We start from the raw sequence: 16,940 nt of genomic DNA on the forward strand, positions 1-16,940 counted from the left end.
GGAATTTTTCAATTCCCGGTCGAAGGTCCGGGCAGTATTATACTGTGAAACCTTCACTATTTATTTAATTTCTTTGTCACTGTGTGTCCACTTATTCACGTGTGTCACGTCCTACTAGGATTTTGTCGGGATGCGGTTCCCTTACGGGTTCCTCTCTTGGCAGGTCTAGTGGGGGAGTGTGTGGCCATCAGGTTCCGCTCCCCCCTGTAACCCCCTGGCTCTCCTCTTTCGGGAGGAGAGCGTTGTTGGCTCCCCTCTTCCGGGAGGGGAGCACAGTCTTTGGCTCCCAGTGCCTTGCTCGGGTGAGAACTCGGGCAGGTGCTGGGGGTAAGATTGGGTCGCCTCTGGCTTCGGTTGGAGGTGACTTTTTGTCCCTGTTCCTCGCTGTGGCCTTTTGGCTCGGAGGGACGGGGAATGGTTTGGGGGACCCTTCTCCTTTTGGAGAGGGTTTCAAGAAGACCAGCATCCTAGTGCACTTTTTTTGTGGCACTTGTCACTTTTTTAAGCGCACTCGGGTTTTGTACACGAATTCGGGCTTTCGATAAAAAAAAAAATCTGTTCTTATCAGTTTAATATCTGATACGTCCCCTATCTGGGGACCATATATTAAATGGATTTTTAGAACAGGGAGATGGAAAAAGAGCTTGCTCTGTCCACTCCACGCATTGACCTGGTATTGCAGTATCTCCAGGACCGGTGCACCCCTTCTTTAATGCAGTTTCTAAAATGAGAAAGAATTGAATTCAATGTTTTTTGTTCATTTTGCTTGTTTGTCGGATTTTGGGATGGACTCTTTGGCTTTGCTTTTCTTCTCCTCATTGGATTTTTCATGTTCAAAGTTGCAGAAGCCAGATTACAAGCTCATTTTGGTTCAACTTCAGGAACTGTGCATTGCATTGCCATGTAATGTGATGCAATGCTATCTTTCTAGCTCTCCCTTTTTACTTCCTTTTGGATAAACAGACATATTAGGCAAGCATTTTGGAGCTTTCACCTAAATAACTACAGGTGGTGAGATAAGCTGCACAATATAATTGACCTTTCAGTATATTGTTGCACACACACCATCTATTTAGCAAATGCCCTTGTTATCAACAGCAGCCTTTTAAACTCACCTGAGCTAACAGGTATGTGCGCTGGTTACTCTGCTGCGCTTAAAATTTCTTTTTTGGTTTGCTACAATGCCTTTTCTGAAACGTTGTCTCCTTCTGCTGGAACACTGACTTCTTTCATTTAATGCCTGCAGACTATAAAAGAGAACCCAACCCAAAAAGTTTGGTTGATTAGTCTGTGGCATTCTGTTAAACTGTTGCTTATGGCGGTCTCTGTGAGCTTCTCAGCGACATTCAGCCAGCCAGGTATCCTGCCTGCAGTAGATGGAATGTGGCAATGGAACGCTGGCTGCGCGTGTCATAATAGGCTCTGAGCCTTTATATACCTGTGCACAGCAGCAGCCACCTTCAGTCTGCTGCTGGACAGCCAGCAGCAGCAGCAGCAGGAGAGGTATGTAATCAGGAGCCCTCCTGCTAAGGGTAGACAGCTGCTCGTTCCACCCCACCCCCCGCCTTAATTGGTTCTCCTCCCTTCCAACGGTGTTGAGGCGGGTGGGAACAGCAGGGGGTGAAGGTGCTGTGTTTAAAGAGGTGGAGTTATGCAGATCTAAAACGCGTGGATTGCAGCAGCAGCAAGCCGAAAAGTGCAGGCATGTAAGGGATCTAGAGGTTGACAACATGTCTTCTTAACGGGAGTCCAGGAGCTCATCTCCACAAATGGACTTTTCAGGATCCTTGGGTGGCTCCGTAGTTTGAAACCAATTCTGGTTATCGCTTCTCGGCCTTTTGGCTAAGATCAAGTGTAGTATCTGTTCTTATCAGTTTAATATCTGATACGTCCCCTATCTGGGGACCATATATTAAATGGATTTTTAGAACAGGGAGATGGAAAAAGAGCTTGCTCTGTCCACTCCACGCATTGACCTGGTATTGCAGTATCTCCAGGACCGGTGCACCCCTTCTTTAATGCAGTTTCTAAAATCAGAAAGAATTGAATTCAATGTTTTTTGTTCATTTTGCTTGTTTGTCGGATTTGGGGATGGACTCTTTGGCTTTGCTTTTCTTCTCCTCATTGGATTTTTCATGTTCAAAGTTGCAGAAACCAGATTACAAGCTCATTTTGGTTCAACTTCAGCAACTGTGCATTGCATTGCCATGTAATGTGATGCAATGCTATCTTTCTAGCTCTCCCTTTTTACTTCCTTTTGGATAAACAGACATATTAGGCAAGCATTTTGGAGCTTTCACCTAAATAACTACAGGTGGTGAGATAAGCTGCACAATATAATTGACCTTTCAGTATATTGTTGCACACACACCATCTATTTAGCAAATGCCCTTGTTATCAACAGCAGCCTTTTAAACTCACCTGAGCTAACAGGTATGTGCGCTGGTTACTCTGCTGCGCTTAAAATTTCTTTTTTGGTTTGCTACAATGCCTTTTCTGAAACGTTGTCTCCTTCTGCTGGAACACTGACTTCTTTCATTTAATGCCTGCAGACTATAAAAGAGAACCCAACCCAAAAAGTTTGGTTGATTAGTCTGTGGCATTCTGTTAAACTGTTGCTTATGGCGGTCTCTGTGAGCTTCTCAGCGACATTCAGCCAGCCAGGTATCCTGCCTGCAGTAGATGGAATGTGGCAATGGAACGCTGGCTGCGCGTGTCATAATAGGCTCTGAGCCTTTATATACCTGTGCACAGCAGCAGCCACCTTCAGTCTGCTGCTGGACAGCCAGCAGCAGCAGCAGCAGGAGAGGTATGTAATCAGGAGCCCTCCTGCTAAGGGTAGACAGCTGCTCGTTCCACCCCACCCCCCGCCTTAATTGGTTCTCCTCCCTTCCAACGGTGTTGAGGCGGGTGGGAACAGCAGGGGGTGAAGGTGCTGTGTTTAAAGAGGTGGAGTTATGCAGATCTAAAACGCGTGGATTGCAGCAGCAGCAAGCCGAAAAGTGCAGGCATGTAAGGGATCTAGAGGTTGACAACATGTCTTCTTAACGGGAGTCCAGGAGCTCATCTCCACAAATGGACTTTTCAGGATCCTTGGGTGGCTCCGTAGTTTGAAACCAATTCTGGTTATCGCTTCTCGGCCTTTTGGCTAAGATCAAGTGTAGTATCTGTTCTTATCAGTTTAATATCTGATACGTCCCCTATCTGGGGACCATATATTAAATGGATTTTTAGAACAGGGAGATGGAAAAAGAGCTTGCTCTGTCCACTCCACGCATTGACCTGGTATTGCAGTATCTCCAGGACCGGTGCACCCCTTCTTTAATGCAGTTTCTAAAATCAGAAAGAATTGAATTCAATGTTTTTTGTTCATTTTGCTTGTTTGTCGGATTTTGGGATGGACTCTTTGGCTTTGCTTTTCTTCTCCTCATTGGATTTTTCATGTTCAAAGTTGCAGAAGCCAGATTACAAGCTCATTTTGGTTCAACTTCAGCAACTGTGCATTGCATTGCCATGTAATGTGATGCAATGCTATCTTTCTAGCTCTCCCTTTTTACTTCCTTTTGGATAAACAGACATATTAGGCAAGCATTTTGGAGCTTTCACCTAAATAACTACAGGTGGTGAGATAAGCTGCACAATATAATTGACCTTTCAGTATATTGTTGCACACACACCATCTATTTAGCAAATGCCCTTGTTATCAACAGCAGCCTTTTAAACTCACCTGAGCTAACAGGTATGTGCGCTGGTTACTCTGCTGCGCTTAAAATTTCTTTTTTGGTTTGCTACAATGCCTTTTCTGAAACGTTGTCTCCTTCTGCTGGAACACTGACTTCTTTCATTTAATGCCTGCAGACTATAAAAGAGAACCCAACCCAAAAAGTTTGGTTGATTAGTCTGTGGCATTCTGTTAAACTGTTGCTTATGGCGGTCTCTGTGAGCTTCTCAGCGACATTCAGCCAGCCAGGTATCCTGCCTGCAGTAGATGGAATGTGGCAAAGGAACGCTGGCTGCGCGTGTCATAATAGGCTCTGAGCCTTTATATACCTGTGCACAGCAGCAGCCACCTTCAGTCTGCTGCTGGACAGCCAGCAGCAGCAGCAGCAGGAGAGGTATGTAATCAGGAGCCCTCCTGCTAAGGGTAGACAGCTGCTCGTTCCACCCCACCCCCCGCCTTAATTGGTTCTCCTCCCTTCCGACGGTGTTGAGGCGGGTGGGAACAGCAGGGGGTGAAGGTGCTGTGTTTAAAGAGGTGGAGTTATGCAGATCTAAAACGCGTGGATTGCAGCAGCAGCAAGCCGAAAAGTGCAGGCATGTAAGGGATCTAGAGGTTGACAACATGTCTTCTTAACGGGAGTCCAGGAGCTCATCTCCACAAATGGACTTTTCAGGATCCTTGGGTGGCTCCGTAGTTTGAAACCAATTCTGGTTATCGCTTCTCGGCCTTTTGGCTAAGATCAAGTGTAGTGTCTTTCGAAAAGGCGGTTTTGGATGTTGGCCGCCCTAGTAGATTGATACATTATGCACACTGGGGTTTAGGCGCTTGTTAGTACGCCAGGTGGCTAATATAGTCATCTGGTGGAAAGCATGGCCCCCAGGATCGACGCCATTGGGCCGGGGAAGATCGAAAGCCCGAAGTGTGAAGTGCCCCAGGAGTGGTGACCCTGGGGTGCCTTAACTCACTGGGATTGAGAACCCCACTTGAGTTTATGGCACATTTGCACAAGCACTTCAAATTTTCTTTCTTCGCACACACCCTTATTCCGGGCCTTCTGGCCTTAGGATGGGGAATTTTTCAATTCCCGGTCGAAGGTCCGGGCAGTATTATACTGTGAAACCTTCACTATTTATTTAATTTCTTTGTCACTGTGTGTCCACTTATTCACGTGTGTCACGTCCTACTAGGATTTTGTCGGGATGCGGTTCCCTTACGGGTTCCTCTCTTGGCAGGTCTAGTGGGGGAGTGTGTGGCCATCAGGTTCCGCTCCCCCCTGTAACCCCCTGGCTCTCCTCTTTCGGGAGGAGAGCGTTGTTGGCTCCCCTCTTCCGGGAGGGGAGCACAGTCTTTGGCTCCCAGTGCCTTGCTCGGGTGAGAACTCGGGCAGGTGCTGGGGGTAAGATTGGGTCGCCTCTGGCTTCGGTTGGAGGTGACTTTTTGTCCCTGTTCCTCGCTGTGGCCTTTTGGCTCGGAGGGACGGGGAATGGTTTGGGGGACCCTTCTCCTTTTGGAGAGGGTTTCAAGAAGACCAGCATCCTAGTGCACTTTTTTTGTGGCACTTGTCACTTTTTTAAGCGCACTCGGGTTTTGTACACGAATTCGGGCTTTCGATAAAAAAAAAAATCTGTTCTTATCAGTTTAATATCTGATACGTCCCCTATCTGGGGACCATATATTAAATGGATTTTTAGAACAGGGAGATGGAAAAAGAGCTTGCTCTGTCCACTCCACGCATTGACCTGGTATTGCAGTATCTCCAGGACCGGTGCACCCCTTCTTTAATGCAGTTTCTAAAATGAGAAAGAATTGAATTCAATGTTTTTTGTTCATTTTGCTTGTTTGTCGGATTTTGGGATGGACTCTTTGGCTTTGCTTTTCTTCTCCTCATTGGATTTTTCATGTTCAAAGTTGCAGAAGCCAGATTACAAGCTCATTTTGGTTCAACTTCAGGAACTGTGCATTGCATTGCCATGTAATGTGATGCAATGCTATCTTTCTAGCTCTCCCTTTTTACTTCCTTTTGGATAAACAGACATATTAGGCAAGCATTTTGGAGCTTTCACCTAAATAACTACAGGTGGTGAGATAAGCTGCACAATATAATTGACCTTTCAGTATATTGTTGCACACACACCATCTATTTAGCAAATGCCCTTGTTATCAACAGCAGCCTTTTAAACTCACCTGAGCTAACAGGTATGTGCGCTGGTTACTCTGCTGCGCTTAAAATTTCTTTTTTGGTTTGCTACAATGCCTTTTCTGAAACGTTGTCTCCTTCTGCTGGAACACTGACTTCTTTCATTTAATGCCTGCAGACTATAAAAGAGAACCCAACCCAAAAAGTTTGGTTGATTAGTCTGTGGCATTCTGTTAAACTGTTGCTTATGGCGGTCTCTGTGAGCTTCTCAGCGACATTCAGCCAGCCAGGTATCCTGCCTGCAGTAGATGGAATGTGGCAATGGAACGCTGGCTGCGCGTGTCATAATAGGCTCTGAGCCTTTATATACCTGTGCACAGCAGCAGCCACCTTCAGTCTGCTGCTGGACAGCCAGCAGCAGCAGCAGCAGGAGAGGTATGTAATCAGGAGCCCTCCTGCTAAGGGTAGACAGCTGCTCGTTCCACCCCACCCCCCGCCTTAATTGGTTCTCCTCCCTTCCAACGGTGTTGAGGCGGGTGGGAACAGCAGGGGGTGAAGGTGCTGTGTTTAAAGAGGTGGAGTTATGCAGATCTAAAACGCGTGGATTGCAGCAGCAGCAAGCCGAAAAGTGCAGGCATGTAAGGGATCTAGAGGTTGACAACATGTCTTCTTAACGGGAGTCCAGGAGCTCATCTCCACAAATGGACTTTTCAGGATCCTTGGGTGGCTCCGTAGTTTGAAACCAATTCTGGTTATCGCTTCTCGGCCTTTTGGCTAAGATCAAGTGTAGTATCTGTTCTTATCAGTTTAATATCTGATACGTCCCCTATCTGGGGACCATATATTAAATGGATTTTTAGAACAGGGAGATGGAAAAAGAGCTTGCTCTGTCCACTCCACGCATTGACCTGGTATTGCAGTATCTCCAGGACCGGTGCACCCCTTCTTTAATGCAGTTTCTAAAATCAGAAAGAATTGAATTCAATGTTTTTTGTTCATTTTGCTTGTTTGTCGGATTTGGGGATGGACTCTTTGGCTTTGCTTTTCTTCTCCTCATTGGATTTTTCATGTTCAAAGTTGCAGAAACCAGATTACAAGCTCATTTTGGTTCAACTTCAGCAACTGTGCATTGCATTGCCATGTAATGTGATGCAATGCTATCTTTCTAGCTCTCCCTTTTTACTTCCTTTTGGATAAACAGACATATTAGGCAAGCATTTTGGAGCTTTCACCTAAATAACTACAGGTGGTGAGATAAGCTGCACAATATAATTGACCTTTCAGTATATTGTTGCACACACACCATCTATTTAGCAAATGCCCTTGTTATCAACAGCAGCCTTTTAAACTCACCTGAGCTAACAGGTATGTGCGCTGGTTACTCTGCTGCGCTTAAAATTTCTTTTTTGGTTTGCTACAATGCCTTTTCTGAAACGTTGTCTCCTTCTGCTGGAACACTGACTTCTTTCATTTAATGCCTGCAGACTATAAAAGAGAACCCAACCCAAAAAGTTTGGTTGATTAGTCTGTGGCATTCTGTTAAACTGTTGCTTATGGCGGTCTCTGTGAGCTTCTCAGCGACATTCAGCCAGCCAGGTATCCTGCCTGCAGTAGATGGAATGTGGCAATGGAACGCTGGCTGCGCGTGTCATAATAGGCTCTGAGCCTTTATATACCTGTGCACAGCAGCAGCCACCTTCAGTCTGCTGCTGGACAGCCAGCAGCAGCAGCAGCAGGAGAGGTATGTAATCAGGAGCCCTCCTGCTAAGGGTAGACAGCTGCTCGTTCCACCCCACCCCCCGCCTTAATTGGTTCTCCTCCCTTCCAACGGTGTTGAGGCGGGTGGGAACAGCAGGGGGTGAAGGTGCTGTGTTTAAAGAGGTGGAGTTATGCAGATCTAAAACGCGTGGATTGCAGCAGCAGCAAGCCGAAAAGTGCAGGCATGTAAGGGATCTAGAGGTTGACAACATGTCTTCTTAACGGGAGTCCAGGAGCTCATCTCCACAAATGGACTTTTCAGGATCCTTGGGTGGCTCCGTAGTTTGAAACCAATTCTGGTTATCGCTTCTCGGCCTTTTGGCTAAGATCAAGTGTAGTATCTGTTCTTATCAGTTTAATATCTGATACGTCCCCTATCTGGGGACCATATATTAAATGGATTTTTAGAACAGGGAGATGGAAAAAGAGCTTGCTCTGTCCACTCCACGCATTGACCTGGTATTGCAGTATCTCCAGGACCGGTGCACCCCTTCTTTAATGCAGTTTCTAAAATCAGAAAGAATTGAATTCAATGTTTTTTGTTCATTTTGCTTGTTTGTCGGATTTTGGGATGGACTCTTTGGCTTTGCTTTTCTTCTCCTCATTGGATTTTTCATGTTCAAAGTTGCAGAAGCCAGATTACAAGCTCATTTTGGTTCAACTTCAGCAACTGTGCATTGCATTGCCATGTAATGTGATGCAATGCTATCTTTCTAGCTCTCCCTTTTTACTTCCTTTTGGATAAACAGACATATTAGGCAAGCATTTTGGAGCTTTCACCTAAATAACTACAGGTGGTGAGATAAGCTGCACAATATAATTGACCTTTCAGTATATTGTTGCACACACACCATCTATTTAGCAAATGCCCTTGTTATCAACAGCAGCCTTTTAAACTCACCTGAGCTAACAGGTATGTGCGCTGGTTACTCTGCTGCGCTTAAAATTTCTTTTTTGGTTTGCTACAATGCCTTTTCTGAAACGTTGTCTCCTTCTGCTGGAACACTGACTTCTTTCATTTAATGCCTGCAGACTATAAAAGAGAACCCAACCCAAAAAGTTTGGTTGATTAGTCTGTGGCATTCTGTTAAACTGTTGCTTATGGCGGTCTCTGTGAGCTTCTCAGCGACATTCAGCCAGCCAGGTATCCTGCCTGCAGTAGATGGAATGTGGCAAAGGAACGCTGGCTGCGCGTGTCATAATAGGCTCTGAGCCTTTATATACCTGTGCACAGCAGCAGCCACCTTCAGTCTGCTGCTGGACAGCCAGCAGCAGCAGCAGCAGGAGAGGTATGTAATCAGGAGCCCTCCTGCTAAGGGTAGACAGCTGCTCGTTCCACCCCACCCCCCGCCTTAATTGGTTCTCCTCCCTTCCGACGGTGTTGAGGCGGGTGGGAACAGCAGGGGGTGAAGGTGCTGTGTTTAAAGAGGTGGAGTTATGCAGATCTAAAACGCGTGGATTGCACCAGCAGCAAGCCGAAAAGTGCAGGCATGTAAGGGATCTAGAGGTTGACAACATGTCTTCTTAACGGGAGTCCAGGAGCTCATCTCCACAAATGGACTTTTCAGGATCCTTGGGTGGCTCCGTAGTTTGAAACCAATTCTGGTTATCGCTTCTCGGCCTTTTGGCTAAGATCAAGTGTAGTATCTGTTCTTATCAGTTTAATATCTGATACGTCCCCTATCTGGGGACCATATATTAAATGGATTTTTAGAACAGGGAGATGGAAAAAGAGCTTGCTCTGTCCACTCCACGCATTGACCTGGTATTGCAGTATCTCCAGGACCGGTGCACCCCTTCTTTAATGCAGTTTCTAAAATCAGAAAGAATTGAATTCAATGTTTTTTGTTCATTTTGCTTGTTTGTCGGATTTTGGGATGGACTCTTTGGCTTTGCTTTTCTTCTCCTCATTGGATTTTTCATGTTCAAAGTTGCAGAAGCCAGATTACAAGCTCATTTTGGTTCAACTTCAGCAACTGTGCATTGCATTGCCATGTAATGTGATGCAATGCTATCTTTCTAGCTCTCCCTTTTTACTTCCTTTTGGATAAACAGACATATTAGGCAAGCATTTTGGAGCTTTCACCTAAATAACTACAGGTGGTGAGATAAGCTGCACAATATAATTGACCTTTCAGTATATTGTTGCACACACACCATCTATTTAGCAAATGCCCTTGTTATCAACAGCAGCCTTTTAAACTCACCTGAGCTAACAGGTATGTGCGCTGGTTACTCTGCTGCGCTTAAAATTTCTTTTTTGGTTTGCTACAATGCCTTTTCTGAAACGTTGTCTCCTTCTGCTGGAACACTGACTTCTTTCATTTAATGCCTGCAGACTATAAAAGAGAACCCAACCCAAAAAGTTTGGTTGATTAGTCTGTGGCATTCTGTTAAACTGTTGCTTATGGCGGTCTCTGTGAGCTTCTCAGCGACATTCAGCCAGCCAGGTATCCTGCCTGCAGTAGATGGAATGTGGCAAAGGAACGCTGGCTGCGCGTGTCATAATAGGCTCTGAGCCTTTATATACCTGTGCACAGCAGCAGCCACCTTCAGTCTGCTGCTGGACAGCCAGCAGCAGCAGCAGCAGGAGAGGTATGTAATCAGGAGCCCTCCTGCTAAGGGTAGACAGCTGCTCGTTCCACCCCACCCCCCGCCTTAATTGGTTCTCCTCCCTTCCGACGGTGTTGAGGCGGGTGGGAACAGCAGGGGGTGAAGGTGCTGTGTTTAAAGAGGTGGAGTTATGCAGATCTAAAACGCGTGGATTGCACCAGCAGCAAGCCGAAAAGTGCAGGCATGTAAGGGATCTAGAGGTTGACAACATGTCTTCTTAACGGGAGTCCAGGAGCTCATCTCCACAAATGGACTTTTCAGGATCCTTGGGTGGCTCCGTAGTTTGAAACCAATTCTGGTTATCGCTTCTCGGCCTTTTGGCTAAGATCAAGTGTAGTATCTGTTCTTATCAGTTTAATATCTGATACGTCCCCTATCTGGGGACCATATATTAAATGGATTTTTAGAACAGGGAGATGGAAAAAGAGCTTGCTCTGTCCACTCCACGCATTGACCTGGTATTGCAGTATCTCCAGGACCGGTGCACCCCTTCTTTAATGCAGTTTCTAAAATCAGAAAGAATTGAATTCAATGTTTTTTGTTCATTTTGCTTGTTTGTCGGATTTTGGGATGGACTCTTTGGCTTTGCTTTTCTTCTCCTCATTGGATTTTTCATGTTCAAAGTTGCAGAAGCCAGATTACAAGCTCATTTTGGTTCAACTTCAGCAACTGTGCATTGCATTGCCATGTAATGTGATGCAATGCTATCTTTCTAGCTCTCCCTTTTTACTTCCTTTTGGATAAACAGACATATTAGGCAAGCATTTTGGAGCTTTCACCTAAATAACTACAGGTGGTGAGATAAGCTGCACAATATAATTGACCTTTCAGTATATTGTTGCACACACACCATCTATTTAGCAAATGCCCTTGTTATCAACAGCAGCCTTTTAAACTCACCTGAGCTAACAGGTATGTGCGCTGGTTACTCTGCTGCGCTTAAAATTTCTTTTTTGGTTTGCTACAATGCCTTTTCTGAAACGTTGTCTCCTTCTGCTGGAACACTGACTTCTTTCATTTAATGCCTGCAGACTATAAAAGAGAACCCAACCCAAAAAGTTTGGTTGATTAGTCTGTGGCATTCTGTTAAACTGTTGCTTATGGCGGTCTCTGTGAGCTTCTCAGCGACATTCAGCCAGCCAGGTATCCTGCCTGCAGTAGATGGAATGTGGCAATGGAACGCTGGCTGCGCGTGTCATAATAGGCTCTGAGCCTTTATATACCTGTGCACAGCAGCAGCCACCTTCAGTCTGCTGCTGGACAGCCAGCAGCAGCAGCAGCAGGAGAGGTATGTAATCAGGAGCCCTCCTGCTAAGGGTAGACAGCTGCTCGTTCCACCCCACCCCCCGCCTTAATTGGTTCTCCTCCCTTCCAACGGTGTTGAGGCGGGTGGGAACAGCAGGGGGTGAAGGTGCTGTGTTTAAAGAGGTGGAGTTATGCAGATCTAAAACGCGTGGATTGCAGCAGCAGCAAGCCGAAAAGTGCAGGCATGTAAGGGATCTAGAGGTTGACAACATGTCTTCTTAACGGGAGTCCAGGAGCTCATCTCCACAAATGGACTTTTCAGGATCCTTGGGTGGCTCCGTAGTTTGAAACCAATTCTGGTTATCGCTTCTCGGCCTTTTGGCTAAGATCAAGTGTAGTATCTGTTCTTATCAGTTTAATATCTGATACGTCCCCTATCTGGGGACCATATATTAAATGGATTTTTAGAACAGGGAGATGGAAAAAGAGCTTGCTCTGTCCACTCCACGCATTGACCTGGTATTGCAGTATCTCCAGGACCGGTGCACCCCTTCTTTAATGCAGTTTCTAAAATCAGAAAGAATTGAATTCAATGTTTTTTGTTCATTTTGCTTGTTTGTCGGATTTTGGGATGGACTCTTTGGCTTTGCTTTTCTTCTCCTCATTGGATTTTTCATGTTCAAAGTTGCAGAAGCCAGATTACAAGCTCATTTTGGTTCAACTTCAGCAACTGTGCATTGCATTGCCATGTAATGTGATGCAATGCTATCTTTCTAGCTCTCCCTTTTTACTTCCTTTTGGATAAACAGACATATTAGGCAAGCATTTTGGAGCTTTCACCTAAATAACTACAGGTGGTGAGATAAGCTGCACAATATAATTGACCTTTCAGTATATTGTTGCACACACACCATCTATTTAGCAAATGCCCTTGTTATCAACAGCAGCCTTTTAAACTCACCTGAGCTAACAGGTATGTGCGCTGGTTACTCTGCTGCGCTTAAAATTTCTTTTTTGGTTTGCTACAATGCCTTTTCTGAAACGTTGTCTCCTTCTGCTGGAACACTGACTTCTTTCATTTAATGCCTGCAGACTATAAAAGAGAACCCAACCCAAAAAGTTTGGTTGATTAGTCTGTGGCATTCTGTTAAACTGTTGCTTATGGCGGTCTCTGTGAGCTTCTCAGCGACATTCAGCCAGCCAGGTATCCTGCCTGCAGTAGATGGAATGTGGCAATGGAACGCTGGCTGCGCGTGTCATAATAGGCTCTGAGCCTTTATATACCTGTGCACAGCAGCAGCCACCTTCAGTCTGCTGCTGGACAGCCAGCAGCAGCAGCAGCAGGAGAGGTATGTAATCAGGAGCCCTCCTGCTAAGGGTAGACAGCTGCTCGTTCCACCCCACCCCCCGCCTTAATTGGTTCTCCTCCCTTCCAACGGTGTTGAGGCGGGTGGGAACAGCAGGGGGTGAAGGTGCTGTGTTTAAAGAGGTGGAGTTATGCAGATCTAAAACGCGTGGATTGCAGCAGCAGCAAGCCGAAAAGTGCAGGCATGTAAGGGATCTAGAGGTTGACAACATGTCTTCTTAACGGGAGTCCAGGAGCTCATCTCCACAAATGGACTTTTCAGGATCCTTGGGTGGCTCCGTAGTTTGAAACCAATTCTGGTTATCGCTTCTCGGCCTTTTGGCTAAGATCAAGTGTAGTGTCTTTCGAAAAGGCGGTTTTGGATGTTGGCCGCCCTAGTAGATTGATACATTATGCACACTGGGGTTTAGGCGCTTGTTAGTACGCCAGGTGGCTAATATAGTCATCTGGTGGAAAGCATGGCCCCCCAGGATCGACGCCATTGGGCCGGGGAAGATCGAAAGCCCGAAGTGTGAAGTGCCCCAGGAGTGGTGACCCTGGGGTGCCTTAACTCACTGGGATTGGGAACCCCACTTGAGTTTATGGCACATTTGCACAAGCACTTCAAATTTTCTTTCTTCGCACACACCCTTATTCCGGGCCTTCTGGCCTTAGGATGGGGAATTTTTCAATTCCCGGTCGAAGGTCCGGGCAGTATTATACTGTGAAACCTTCACTATTTATTTAATTTCTTTGTCACTGTGTGTCCACTTATTCACGTGTGTCACGTCCTACTAGGATTTTGTCGGGATGCGGTTCCCTTACGGGTTCCTCTCTTGGCAGGTCTAGGGGGGGAGTGTGTGGCCATCAGGTTCCGCTCCCCCCTGAACCCCCCTGGCTCTCCTCTTTCGGGAGGAGAGCGTTGTTGGCTCCCCTCTTCCGGGAGGGAAGCACAGTCTTTGGCTCCCAGTGCCTTGCTCGGGTGAGAACTCGGGCAGGTGCTGGGGGTAAGATTGGGTCGCCTCTGGCTTCGGCTGGAGGTGGCTTTTTGTCCCTGTTCCTCGCTGTGGCCTTTTGGCTCGGAGGGACGGGGAATGGTTTGGGGGACCCTTCTCCTTTTGGAGAGGGTTTCAAGAAGACCAGCATCCTAGTGCACTTTTTTTGTGGCACTTGTCACTTTTTTAAGCGCACTCGGGTTTTGTACACGAATTCGGGCTTTCGGAAAAAGAAAAAATCTGTTCTTATCAGTTTAATATCTGATACGTCCCCTATCTGGGGACCATATATTAAATGGATTTTTAGAACAGGGAGATGGAAAAAGAGCTTGCTCTGTCCACTCCACGCATTGACCTGGTATTGCAGTATCTCCAGGACCGGTGCACCCCTTCTTTAATGCAGTTTCTAAAATCAGAAAGAATTGAATTCAATGTTTTTTGTTCATTTTGCTTGTTTGTCGGATTTTGGGATGGACTCTTTGGCTTTGCTTTTCTTCTCCTCATTGGATTTTTCATGTTCAAAGTTGCAGAAGCCAGATTACAAGCTCATTTTGGTTCAACTTCAGCAACTGTGCATTGCATTGCCATGTAATGTGATGCAATGCTATCTTTCTAGCTCTCCCTTTTTACTTCCTTTTGGATAAACAGACATATTAGGCAAGCATTTTGGAGCTTTCACCTAAATAACTACAGGTGGTGAGATAAGCTGCACAATATAATTGACCTTTCAGTATATTGTTGCACACACACCATCTATTTAGCAAATGCCCTTGTTATCAACAGCAGCCTTTTAAACTCACCTGAGCTAACAGGTATGTGCGCTGGTTACTCTGCTGCGCTTAAAATTTCTTTTTTGGTTTGCTACAATGCCTTTTCTGAAACGTTGTCTCCTTCTGCTGGAACACTGACTTCTTTCATTTAATGCCTGCAGACTATAAAAGAGAACCCAACCCAAAAAGTTTGGTTGATTAGTCTGTGGCATTCTGTTAAACTGTTGCTTATGGCGGTCTCTGTGAGCTTCTCAGCGACATTCAGCCAGCCAGGTATCCTGCCTGCAGTAGATGGAATGTGGCAATGGAACGCTGGCTGCGCGTGTCATAATAGGCTCTGAGCCTTTATATACCTGTGCACAGCAGCAGCCACCTTCAGTCTGCTGCTGGACAGCCAGCAGCAGCAGCAGCAGGAGAGGTATGTAATCAGGAGCCCTCCTGCTAAGGGTAGACAGCTGCTCGTTCCACCCCACCCCCCGCCTTAATTGGTTCTCCTCCCTTCCAACGGTGTTGAGGCGGGTGGGAACAGCAGGGGGTGAAGGTGCTGTGTTTAAAGAGGTGGAGTTATGCAGATCTAAAACGCGTGGATTGCAGCAGCAGCAAGCCGAAAAGTGCAGGCATGTAAGGGATCTAGAGGTTGACAACATGTCTTCTTAACGGGAGTCCAGGAGCTCATCTCCACAAATGGACTTTTCAGGATCCTTGGGTGGCTCCGTAGTTTGAAACCAATTCTGGTTATCGCTTCTCGGCCTTTTGGCTAAGATCAAGTGTAGTATCTGTTCTTATCAGTTTAATATCTGATACGTCCCCTATCTGGGGACCATATATTAAATGGATTTTTAGAACAGGGAGATGGAAAAAGAGCTTCCTCTGTCCACTCCACGCATTGACCTGGTATTGCAGTATCTCCAGGACCGGTGCACCCCTTCTTTAATGCAGTTTCTAAAATCAGAAAGAATTGAATTCAATGTTTTTTGTTCATTTTGCTTGTTTGTCGGATTTTGGGATGGACTCTTTGGCTTTGCTTTTCTTCTCCTCATTGGATTTTTCATGTTCAAAGTTGCAGAAGCCAGATTACAAGCTCATTTTGGTTCAACTTCAGCAACTGTGCATTGCATTGCCATGTAATGTGATGCAATGCTATCTTTCTAGCTCTCCCTTTTTACTTCCTTTTGGATAAACAGACATATTAGGCAAGCATTTTGGAGCTTTCACCTAAATAACTACAGGTGGTGAGATAAGCTGCACAATATAATTGACCTTTCAGTATATTGTTGCACACACACCATCTATTTAGCAAATGCCCTTGTTATCAACAGCAGCCTTTTAAACTCACCTGAGCTAACAGGTATGTGCGCTGGTTACTCTGCTGCGCTTAAAATTTCTTTTTTGGTTTGCTACAATGCCTTTTCTGAAACGTTGTCTCCTTCTGCTGGAACACTGACTTCTTTCATTTAATGCCTGCAGACTATAAAAGAGAACCCAACCCAAAAAGTTTGGTTGATTAGTCTGTGGCATTCTGTTAAACTGTTGCTTATGGCGGTCTCTGTGAGCTTCTCAGCGACATTCAGCCAGCCAGGTATCCTGCCTGCAGTAGATGGAATGTGGCAATGGAACGCTGGCTGCGCGTGTCATAATAGGCTCTGAGCCTTTATATACCTGTGCACAGCAGCAGCCACCTTCAGTCTGCTGCTGGACAGCCAGCAGCAGCAGCAGCAGGAGAGGTATGTAATCAGGAGCCCTCCTGCTAAGGGTAGACAGCTGCTCGTTCCACCCCACCCCCCGCCTTAATTGGTTCTCCTCCCTTCCAACGGTGTTGAGGCGGGTGGGAACAGCAGGGGGTGAAGGTGCTGTGTTTAAAGAGGTGGAGTTATGCAGATCTAAAACGCGTGGATTGCAGCAGCAGCAAGCCGAAAAGTGCAGGCATGTAAGGGATCTAGAGGTTGACAACATGTCTTCTTAACGGGAGTCCAGGAGCTCATCTCCACAAATGGACTTTTCAGGATCCTTGGGTGGCTCCGTAGTTTGAAACCAATTCTGGTTATCGCTTCTCGGCCTTTTGGCTAAGATCAAGTGTAGTATCTGTTCTTATCAGTTTAATATCTGATACGTCCCCTATCTGGGGACCATATATTAAATGGATTTTTAGAACAGGGAGATGGAAAAAGAGCTTGCTCTGTCCACTCCACGCATTGACCTGGTATTGCAGTATCTCCAGGACCGGTGCACCCCTTCTTTAATGCAGTTTCTAAAATCAGAAAGAATTGAATTCAATGTTTTTTGTTCATTTTGCTTGTTTGTCGGATTTTGGGATGGACTCTTTGGCTTTGCTTTTCTTCTCCTCATTGGATTTTTC

At 45.9% G+C, this 16,940-nt stretch overlaps 12 non-coding genes across 12 annotated transcripts; all 12 read left to right on the forward strand.

Moving 5' to 3' along the window:
- The first annotated feature begins 524 nt into the window (after positions 1-524).
- On the forward strand, positions 525-707 carry LOC141243327 (U2 spliceosomal RNA). Its single transcript, XR_012307614.1, has one exon. It is a non-coding gene; the product is annotated as a U2 spliceosomal RNA (small nuclear RNA).
- Positions 708-1,822: 1,115 nt separating this feature from the next.
- LOC141243164 (U2 spliceosomal RNA) lies at positions 1,823-2,013 on the forward strand. The gene has a single exon (XR_012307463.1). It is a non-coding gene; the product is annotated as a U2 spliceosomal RNA (small nuclear RNA).
- Positions 2,014-3,128: 1,115 nt separating this feature from the next.
- On the forward strand, positions 3,129-3,319 carry LOC141243165 (U2 spliceosomal RNA). The gene has a single exon (XR_012307464.1). It is a non-coding gene; the product is annotated as a U2 spliceosomal RNA (small nuclear RNA).
- Positions 3,320-5,314: 1,995 nt separating this feature from the next.
- On the forward strand, positions 5,315-5,497 carry LOC141243328 (U2 spliceosomal RNA). The gene has a single exon (XR_012307615.1). It is a non-coding gene; the product is annotated as a U2 spliceosomal RNA (small nuclear RNA).
- Positions 5,498-6,612: 1,115 nt separating this feature from the next.
- Positions 6,613-6,803, forward strand: LOC141243166 (U2 spliceosomal RNA). Its single transcript, XR_012307465.1, has one exon. It is a non-coding gene; the product is annotated as a U2 spliceosomal RNA (small nuclear RNA).
- Positions 6,804-7,918: 1,115 nt separating this feature from the next.
- Positions 7,919-8,109, forward strand: LOC141243167 (U2 spliceosomal RNA). The gene has a single exon (XR_012307466.1). It is a non-coding gene; the product is annotated as a U2 spliceosomal RNA (small nuclear RNA).
- Positions 8,110-9,224: 1,115 nt separating this feature from the next.
- Positions 9,225-9,415, forward strand: LOC141243169 (U2 spliceosomal RNA). Its single transcript, XR_012307467.1, has one exon. It is a non-coding gene; the product is annotated as a U2 spliceosomal RNA (small nuclear RNA).
- Positions 9,416-10,530: 1,115 nt separating this feature from the next.
- Positions 10,531-10,721, forward strand: LOC141243170 (U2 spliceosomal RNA). The gene has a single exon (XR_012307468.1). It is a non-coding gene; the product is annotated as a U2 spliceosomal RNA (small nuclear RNA).
- A 1,115-nt stretch (positions 10,722-11,836) lies between these two features.
- Positions 11,837-12,027, forward strand: LOC141243171 (U2 spliceosomal RNA). The gene has a single exon (XR_012307469.1). It is a non-coding gene; the product is annotated as a U2 spliceosomal RNA (small nuclear RNA).
- A 1,996-nt stretch (positions 12,028-14,023) lies between these two features.
- Positions 14,024-14,206, forward strand: LOC141243336 (U2 spliceosomal RNA). Its single transcript, XR_012307618.1, has one exon. It is a non-coding gene; the product is annotated as a U2 spliceosomal RNA (small nuclear RNA).
- Positions 14,207-15,321: 1,115 nt separating this feature from the next.
- LOC141243320 (U2 spliceosomal RNA) lies at positions 15,322-15,512 on the forward strand. The gene has a single exon (XR_012307607.1). It is a non-coding gene; the product is annotated as a U2 spliceosomal RNA (small nuclear RNA).
- A 1,115-nt stretch (positions 15,513-16,627) lies between these two features.
- On the forward strand, positions 16,628-16,818 carry LOC141243172 (U2 spliceosomal RNA). The gene has a single exon (XR_012307470.1). It is a non-coding gene; the product is annotated as a U2 spliceosomal RNA (small nuclear RNA).
- The last annotated feature ends 122 nt before the right edge of the window (positions 16,819-16,940 follow it).

The sequence above is a fragment of the Phyllobates terribilis genome, unplaced genomic scaffold (assembly GCF_046119375.1).
Source record: "Phyllobates terribilis strain yellow unplaced genomic scaffold, ASM4611937v1 Scaffold_1213__1_contigs__length_355869, whole genome shotgun sequence".
In the NCBI taxonomy this organism is placed as follows: domain Eukaryota; kingdom Metazoa; phylum Chordata; class Amphibia; order Anura; family Dendrobatidae; genus Phyllobates; species Phyllobates terribilis.